This window comes from Vespula pensylvanica, chromosome 19, assembly GCF_014466175.1.
Source record: "Vespula pensylvanica isolate Volc-1 chromosome 19, ASM1446617v1, whole genome shotgun sequence".
Lineage (NCBI taxonomy): Eukaryota > Metazoa > Arthropoda > Insecta > Hymenoptera > Vespidae > Vespula > Vespula pensylvanica.
This window is the reverse complement of record NC_057703.1, coordinates 3856690-3866595: the sequence shown is the minus strand read 5'-3', so window position 1 is coordinate 3866595 and position 9906 is coordinate 3856690.

Genomic DNA, 9906 nt, shown 5'->3' with positions numbered 1-9906 from the left:
AAATTCTTGCAAACTCTGTCATTGTGTGAGACTCAAATATTCTGTTGTCTTTTCACACATACAATTTGTTTTTATTTCACTCGTTTACTATCATATTTTGTGCCATTTATTTCTGCGTAGAGAAAAAACGATTCTTTTAACGAATTATATGTTCTTTACATGATGTCTACTACTTTAAGAATTAAAAAGGAACCAAAGTGTCTCATGTCTTTTTCGTATAAGAGGGGGAAGATTGATACGTTTTTTAATTTTTGTTTGACTTAATTATGTAGTGAAAAATACGTGGAAATATATTTTGGTCTTTTCTCTTCATATATCGTAAGGGAAATCTTTCAAAAAAATACATATAAAATAAATTATAAAATATGTTTTGAAATTAAAATATAGTAAAATGAAATTAAAATTATTTAGCTTGCTGTTGGACAAATTGATAAACGTGTAAAATATCCTAGTATGGCTCTTAATGATTATTTTTATTACTGATAATATGTTACTTCTGTCGTTTATAATGTAATTGTAATTTAAGAGTGTGTGTGTATGCGCGTGCGCGCGCATACATACATTATACACATACACGTGCGCCCACGCACACATACACGAAAGTATAAATATACACATAAATGAAATAAATATACGTAAAACAATTTTACTTGAATTTAATCGTCAAAATGAATGGCAAAACGTTGATCCTTTTCTCTGTAACAATTAGTTTATGTGTGATTACAATATTTTTGCTGTATTTTATATTAGGCTATTACATACACGATATGCATTGCACTCACACATTGAAAATGAATCATCGTCTTCCTGCGCTTTTCATAATTGATTTACTCATGTGATTTTCTCTTTATATTTCTCTTATTTCTAACTGTGGCCTTTACTTTTACAAATTGATAAGCTGTATTTATCAACTAACCTTACAGAAAGTGATTATATGAAAATGTCTGAATAAAAAATGTGAAGCATGTAAATAAAGGTAACCAAGCGTAATTACTTTATCTTAAAACATTTCAATAAGAAATTACACTAATGCAGGGTACAAAATTTTCTATAGCGTTTTTCGGATTATGAAATCGACACGAATATTTATTTATTCTTCATAAGAATGAAAATGATTGAATAATAATTACTATTATCAGAATATACATATGTACGTTTTATCGTAGTAAATAATAATCGAGCTATATATATATATATATATATATATATATATATATATATTCAGATAAATTCAATTTATCAACCTGCTCCCATATCTACTTACTCTGTTCTCCTCTAATTGTAAGATTACAACCTCAAAGAAAACAAAATAAATAATATAAACAAAATTCAAATATAAAAGATCAAGAAACATTAAAGTATCATTTATATCAGGTACCACGAAAAGTATTTTATTCCATCGAGAAAGATTGAAATAACTACATCACCTCTTTGTTTATGCCCCATTTTAAAACATATATCTCCGTAAAACACAGTTTGTGATATTATTAGAAATAACGGAAATAGTACAGGTAGAAAAAATTAATGTTCCACCATCTTATAATATCATAATATTGGTCGGAAATAGAAGGAAACGGGGACTATAGGCGTGGCCGAATGGCGGCGAACAAGCGAAACCTATCTTTTGCTCTTTCATCAATGTTACTGACCATTCTTACGCGTCCAGCCAATGAAGCACGGAATTGTCTTTCACTTTGAAGAAGGTACTTTGAAATATTCCTCTCGAAGAATCGACACTCTGTTATGAAACAAGTATAGGTCCTCGAAAAATGAACGTTAATATATAAAAAACGAGTGCGGATGAAGTGAGATACGGTCGCATATTTTGTAAATATAAACTGATATTTAAATGTTTTTAGCTGGTAGGATTAACAATTATTAACAAATTTTCATGAACAGTATTTTTTGTTTGTTTTCAATAAAAAAATTAAGTGAATAAATTATTTGTAATATGGAAATTAAAGAGACCCAAAAAATATTTTCCTTGTACTTTAAATCACATTTTATTAATTACTTATCAAAAAATAATTACTTTTTCCGAATGCAGCACATTAATATAGCATTTAAAGGTTATATTTATATTCGTGCGATGAGATATACTCGTAGTATTATTGAAAAAACAAATGAATTATTACCGTGTGGTTAAATATCTCGATCTTTTTGAGGATAGTTGAACTTTTCGTAAAATTATACATTCTTATCTTCCTACGACACAAACCCAGCTGCTTTTTATTCTTTGTGTTATTAATTTTTTATGAGGAAGGTCTATTATCCGCTTTCTTAAATGAAAAATGACAATCGGTATAATATAATGAAGGTGCTTTATATAATTGAAGAATGGAATACAATGGAACATAGAATATCAGAACTTGTCTTACTATATTGTTCGCAAGCAATTGATAAAAGTAATATAACTCTAGTGAGAGAAATGGCAGAAACGTTGCTAAATAAAATTAATCTAATTCACAATACGTCATCAGGTGTAATTCAATTAATCAGAAAACGTAGATGTTTCAAAAATAACAAAACATAAGATAAAAAATTAGGCAAAGCCGAAGGTAAAAAGGTTTTGGAAGATTCATCATCGAATGGAAATTTTTCTGATTTAGTAATCAAAAAGTTTGAAAAAAATTTGGAGGGAAAAGATAATGTTGAATGCATTGAGTATGGGCTCGAAGTCAACTGCACATCGAGAAAAGACGATTAGAACGGATGTGTGAGATGTGATAAGTAATTTTATGAAGAATATTTAACATTTTTGGATTTATAAGATTTTTGTAAAGAAGTTTTATCCGAGCAGAAGAAAACTTTTCTTTCGTTTGAACCATGAAATCCTGAAACGTGGATCATCGCTTTCCATGCGAGTTATATGGCTTTATACTTGGGAAAGGATTTCTGTTTTCCTTTTACAAAAATCTGGAATTATTTATTAATCTCATTTCGTTATTATAATTTTTCATATTTATATTTTTACATATCTATCTTCCTGTATTGAATCTTAATGAAATTAAAAATTTTATTGAAGGTTTAAAAAATACTCCTCAACATTATCATGAATTCAACAATTTAATTTAATAAACAATAATAGTACCGAAATGTATTGTTATCAATGTTTGCCCACGAATATATATAGCGGAAAAATGGACTTACAAAATTTAGTAATTATATGCATTCATTAATCCAATTAATAATTGTAGGGAATTTTTAACGCATAATGCATATTGTATGTAATAACGTGTAATTTATTTAAGAACGCGTTTGTTTTCGTAAGCCTTTCTTTATTACTTTGTTCTTTGCAAGTTTTCGTTTCTGTGCTTCCCAATTATTTTTTGCTTCGGAGAAAGAAAAGAAAAACAAAATTGGGCAAAAACTTTGCTTTACAGCAATGTATTTCGCTTCGAAAAATGTATATAGAGAAATATTCTAGAAGAGTGGACAATTAAATACGAAGAATCTCTATATACGTTCTCGAAGAAATTAATTCATTTAGATACAGGGAATGTATCTATAATTACATTTATATTATATATAAGATAATTTAAAGTGTGATGACAACGTACGTGAGATGATTTAGTTTCTTATCTTGAAAGTACAATCCAACCTCCAATAACTTTTCTTGTTTACCTATAGTTTCAAGTTTACCTGATTATCGTTTGATTTATTATTATATTTTCTGTTGAAAATGACCCAAAGAAGGAGTCAAAAGGTCCATCTGTATACTTTTCTATGAATATTATTTACATGTTGTCATTGTATTAATATTAAATTATTATCACATTAGATCATTAAATATAATTATAAAATATTTTTATCATTTAATATCTTTACCTTCTTAATTTCATCTCGCATAGCTTTACATGCCGGTTTAACAGCATACGATCTTCTTTAGAATGAGATATTGGCATCTAATAGCAGCTAATATTTTGTCGATTTTGTTAAATTTCAGTATAGACCAAATCTTTGCATTGGATTTTTGGCATAACGTGGAACTGTTTTATAACTTTTAAATTAAAAAATGTATTCACAATTATTTAACTGAATTTTCATGAAAGGATATTAACAAGTTTTTATATCACACTTTATAATTAAATATGATTCTTTCTTAATTCATAAATAAAAACTGCTCATTTTTTTGGAAGTTTTCCATTTTCTAGAATTAAAATTATAAATGAAAAAAGTACGACATTGGAACTCACGGTTCCTTTTTTGTTACTCGAACGACGTTTACTTTTATACTAAACTATAAAATCTGATAATGATAGTATACCATTCAGTGTAGCTAACCGGGCGTAAAGATCAACAATTTCAAGGACAAAACTTCATTTTCGAGCTTTTGAATTTTAGGATATGTGTGACGGCTTAACTCCACAAAAAATGCGACGGTAATCGATTTACCATAATCAAACGAAATTTACAAGTAGTTCGACAGCAGAACTTACCAGTGATAATTTTGATGTATGTATGTGCTGATCCAACGCTGAATTATTGCATTGTCCATTTAAAGCTAGTTTTCCCTAGCAAATATCCTGGAATGCAAATCCTGTAACAGTGATACATTATCTACCAAAACTGAAATAAAATTGACATAATTATTTCAAAAATCTTTATTTCATTCGATCATGAAAAAACTATTTTCGAGTAAACAAGATCATTTTATGCAATGTTTCATGTGGTAGCAATTGGTAGCTCATGGGTAGCCAAATCATCGGATACGAAGTTTACTTTTACCGACCGATCGCAATGATGAATTCGTGTTAATCTTATTAAAATGCCAGCTGTAATTTCTATTGATCCGAATTTGTTATCGAACCATCCTCCAATAGATTCTCTTCTACGTGGATATCGCTAGGAATATTACAATAATTAATACATGCCATTTATTGTTTTCCTCTACAAGGGTTGCTTTGTTGCTACCAAACACTTTCTGGGTGAAATATTCCAATCGGTATCCAGTTAGCATGCTTTTTTACGATATTCTTGGTGACTGATTTAGTGAACGGGTAAGTATTCGGCCATATTTCAAGTAACTGAAAATCCACAAATTTTATGAGTATATTAATGCGTACCATATATTTTTCTAATATTTTTTACATAAATCTGAAATAAATATGAATAAAATAATTCAATAATTGTTGCAGGGTTTCTAGCACCGGGACAGCGAAAGTGATTAATTTTCACGGAGGATCTGGCCCCGTCTTTTTTTAATCGTCAAAGCTGTAGATTCACTGTTCCAGACGAACAAGGACGGCACCAAAAGGCACGATACAAGTTGAATATTCTTTGGAAAATACCGCTCTCAGCGTTTCCGCAAATTAATACGGGAACGCGATTTCTTCAAAGGATCCCGTGAAGCTCCCGAGCTAGATATTCGATAGAGAATGCTTCGTGGATTGAAATTATAAGAATGTATTTTAAAGTAATGAGATACTATTTTTATGATATGCGTGCGCTTATTATTTGTGTTGGCCACCTTGGAATGAGGGATGGCCAGTGTTGTTAACAAGACTCGAAGTTCTTGATGATTTGAGTTCGAAAGATGTATATCGACTGATTTTTAGGATCTCTTGAACTATCCGCGGAAAAAATAATGAGATTAGAAAATGGAAGGGGAAAGGAACGAGTTGAAGTAAAAAATAGTATGGAAAGGGAAGAAAAAATGCGTATTGGTCAGGGGCGAGTAAAGATCGTTCGTTCGAAATTTGTATATAATTTCATGGGTTTGTTCTAATGACTGTGCCGACTGGTATGCTTTAAGTGGATATTTCGAGGATAGGCGTCAAACAACACTTGTCTCATCTAGGAATCCGCTTTTACTGGTTATTTATTGTCCGGCTAGATCCATTATTGAAGAGTACGTGTTTGACTACAAATAAGGCCCGAAAGAAAGTCACAATGTGTTTTCTTAACAAGTATATAACGAATTCCCGAGTATAGATATCTTCAATAACGATGTATAGCTCTTAAAAAGAAAGTATCGCGAATTGTTGAGGATGTCTACGTATGCATCTGCAATAAATGAAAAGGATACTTAAATGTATTGCGTTCTAGTATCATTTTTCATCCATAGAGTTCATTAACTTGTCGATATCCATAGAGAGATAATAAAATTTCTTGCGTATCGGATTGTGGAGGCAATCGGCGTAAACTGTGTATTCATGCTCGAAACTCTGAAATATCGAAGATAACAGACATTTATAAAAGTTAACCCTTTCGTTAAAAGATTTTTATAGTCATTAATGCCTACACGTGGCATCGAGAATTTTAGTAGATGCTTTGTGCATGAAATGAGAGCGAGTCACATGCAAAGTGTACCGTCCCACATGTCGGTCCACTTAGAAATTTTCTGAGACTTTATTTCAATGTTAATGAATGTGTATGTGCGTATGGGTGTGCACGATAGTGTGTATTGGGTTTTCGAAGAAAAGGACAGTGGTGAAGGCGAACGTGAGGATCGCAAGAGGACAGTTCCAAAAAGACACGAAGCACTTAAGACGCAAACGATTAAGACGCTCTTCATTTTTCTCTATAGTTTTTGTTAATTTTCCTCAATAGATCTTTTAATTAGTTAAAATCACCGGTACCACAGAAATTTTAGGGGCCCAGTTGGGATTGAGATTGAAATCAAGATTTTGATAATGATCGTGATACTTGCTTAGTGTAAAGTGTAAAGGTGAACGATAAAGACTTTATTACGATGAGACTTTATTACCTTCTTAAGATGTCTTTACCGCAATTTGTCAGAAAGACTATTGTACTATTGTTAAAAATAACCAGACGTAAAATAACTACAGAAAATGATTCCAGAACTCAAAGACGAACTTAAACGACGAAAATTAAAAACATAAGAAGAGAAAGTTGGTGGAGCCTTTAAAAGGTGCGTTATTGCTGGAAATAGCTAAAGAAGACGAAAGTGCCGATGCTTGTACAGACACCGATGATGACGCAGAGGAAGACGCAAAAGACAGAACATGTAAATCAAAAAAACTCAAGACGAAGTTTTCAATATCAGACATGTAGAAAAATCAATGCGAAAGTTTAGCGGTGACGGTATCGCAAACGTTCGCTAGTTAGGTGAAATCAAAGAAATTGCGACTCTGTAGTTGAACAGATTTTCAAAAGGTAATTTATTGTAAAAGACTACTAAGGTAATAAGCACAAATACTTGTTCGATTTGAAAAATGCAGTATATTATGGAAACAGCTTAAGAACAGACTTGAAACGAATTTGTCATCGTATTCAGACGTTTACAATATTACGAAATAGTTGAAACAATGTCAGAAACGACCAAACGAGACGAAGAACGAATAAATTTACAAAATATGTAAAATCGCTGGTCGAATGAGTATAAGTTCGATAATAAATACATCATCAAGGGGATAAATGATAAGCCGGTAAACAAAACTATTCTCTATTACGTTCTAACTTAACGAAGTACTTAAACAAAGATTTTTGCAGTATGAGTGTACGAAGAAGGAAAGGCAGAACAAAGCGAGACACGACGATATACGTAAGAAGAAGCAACCTGCACCTGCTGCAGGATCAAACAAATCGGGAGGTGTTTTAATTGCTTCCCTCCACATAAGTCGTTGACTAGTCCATCGAAGTTCAAGGACACAAAGTATTTCGGACTTATCTCGAGGAAATCTTCCACGGGTGGCGCATCAAAGGAAATCTACAACGTTGCAGAAACAACCAAGAAAAAATCCTGTAAAGAAGTCGTAATAATGGACACTAAAGTTACCGCGCTCATTGATACCGACAGCGACATAAATTTAATATGTGCTGATCACTATTAAAATTGGCGCAACTAAGCTAGGTTCAATCATATAGAATCGGAATAAAATTGTATGTTAGGTGAGTTAGATGAGAGTATAATCGTCGTAAATGAATGTACATATTTAATTTGACATCACGTAGTTTCGGATACTGATTATGATGTTTGATCTTCTTATTAGAATTGATTTTTTGAACGATAAAGAAATATATATAAAAGATGGAAATATTTTGATATCTAAGATTAACGTAAAGTACATTTCCTGAAGTTATTCATACAAATCTTATCCAAGAGACTGATAAAATCGTCCTGACTCATGTCAAGTATTCGAAACATGAACAATTTATTAAAAATATTATCGACAGTTATAACCTGTCTAACGTACGCGAGGTAGGCATACAAATGGATTTAATTTTAAGGAACGTACAACCGATATAGTAACGACCTAGACGACTGTCACCACGTGATAAAGTTGAAGCAAATAAATAAAATAAATTAAGAAATGATTCGATTAGAATATAATTAGTTAAATTAAAATAATTCAGATTATGTTAGTCCGATAGTATCAGTAAGAAAGAAGGATGACTCTATTACATTATACATAGACTGCGGAGAACTAAATAAGAAAATCATGAAGGAACGTCATTTCTTTTAATAGAGGATCAGATAGATGTCTTGCAAGGCGTTTAGATTTCAAAAATGAATTTTTTCACAATTTTCACGAAGCAAGCAGAAAGTTTACCACCTTCGTAGTTCCCGATTCTCCTACTTTCCTGCAAAATACCCTTCTATATAATTCGCCATCTGTTTTTCAAAATTATTTCAAATGTACATCGACGTAGTTTTTCGGGAGTTAATAGCTTCGAAAATAGTTAGAATCTAAATGGACGACTTAATTATGCTGGAAAGTCAATGCAGCAAGTCAATTAATTATACAGCAAGTCAATACAGTTTACACATTAATTGGAAGAAGAATGGGTCTTTAGAAACGAGAATAGAGTGTCTCGGATATATCATTCAAGAAAAAGGAAGGTGCGGCCATCAGAGTATAAGATTGCAGCTATAAATAAATTTCCAAAGCTTGTGAACTCTCAGGTCGTACAAAGTTTTCTTGATTTTACGGACTATTTTAGAAGATTTATATGTATATGTGAGTGTATTTTTTTCTTTATGTTAATTCATAAATTATACTTTGCGATTTCAGATTGTTGGAATCATTGGTGGATAAATTTAATTCAGTGATATTGCAACAATTGTTTGGCAACACTTTTCAGCTTCGTTTATTAGGATACAACGCGCTTGCTATAGATTTTATTTATTTTTTATTTATTTGTTCGATTGATAATGGTACATGCATTCTTATGTGATCGATCGAGGGATCGATATGTATGCGAAGTATCGTGGAAAATTGAAATAATTTACGTATATATCATTAGAAATATGAAGAATTTTATTATTTATTAATATTACCATAGATATTATTATTAAGATATTGAGAAAGAATATTTAATAATAGTTAACCTTTTTCGTCGTTATGGTGGTCTTACAATAAATAAATAAATAAATAAATGAATAAATAAATAAATAAATAAATAAATAAATAGATTAAGCTACTCGTTGCTTGATTATATCAAGAAAAGACTTAACGGTAGCAAACAAACACATACAATGTAGTTTTAATAACATATTATTGTATACAGGTATATATTTAATCAGGGAGATATGAAAAATTTAATTATTATTATTTATACAGCAAAACATTGAGAAAAATATGATATTTAATAATCATTTTAATACATATATAATGACATTTTACGATTTATTAACAATATTAAAATTGAAACAATTTACATAAATTTAATCAGAGAGATACGAAAAATATAAATATTGTCATTTATATAGATATTATTATCAAAATAGATAAAAAGAAAGATAGATAGATAGATGGAAAAAAAATGATAGTTACTAATTATTGAAATGAATATATAAATAATTTTATGATTTAATAAAAATATTGAAATTAAATCAATTCAGTTATATTTAATCAAAAAGATATGAAATCTTTTATTATTAACATAGATATTATTATTATGATATTGAAGAAAAATATATACATATTATATATATATATA